Below are 509 nucleotides of genomic sequence, written 5' to 3'. Positions count from 1 at the left end.
CCTCCACGGAAATGGAGAGAGAGTGTGTGAGTGTGAGAGAGAGTGTGTGAGTGTGAGAGAGAGTGTGAGTGTGAGAGAGAGTGTGAGTGTGAGAGAGAGTGTGAGTGTGAGAGAGAGTGTGTGTGAGAGAGAGTGTGTGTGAGAGAGAGTGTATGAGAGAGAGTGTGTGAGAGAGACAGTGTGTGTGAGTGTGTGAGAGAGAGTGTGTGAGTGTGAGAGTGTATGTGAGAGTGTGAGAGAGAGAGTGTGTGTGAGAGAGACAGTGTGTGTGAGTGAGAGAGAGTGTGTGAGAGAGTGTGAGAGAGACAGTGTGTGTGTGAGAGTGTGAGAGAGAGTGTGTGAGTGAGAGAGTGTGTGAGAGAGAGAGTGTGTGTGAGAGAGACAGTGTGTGAGAGAGAGAGAGTGTGAGAGAGAGACAGTGTGTGTGAGTGAGAGTGTGTGAGAGAGTGTGAGAGAGACAGTGTGTGTGTGAGAGAGAGTGTGTGAGAGAGAGTGTGTGTGTGAGAGAG

This window comes from Rhincodon typus, unplaced genomic scaffold (genome assembly GCF_021869965.1).
Source record: "Rhincodon typus isolate 14 unplaced genomic scaffold, sRhiTyp1.1 hic_rhity00000072, whole genome shotgun sequence".
Taxonomy (NCBI): Eukaryota; Metazoa; Chordata; class Chondrichthyes; order Orectolobiformes; family Rhincodontidae; genus Rhincodon; species Rhincodon typus.
Note: the sequence above shows the minus strand (reverse complement) of the source record.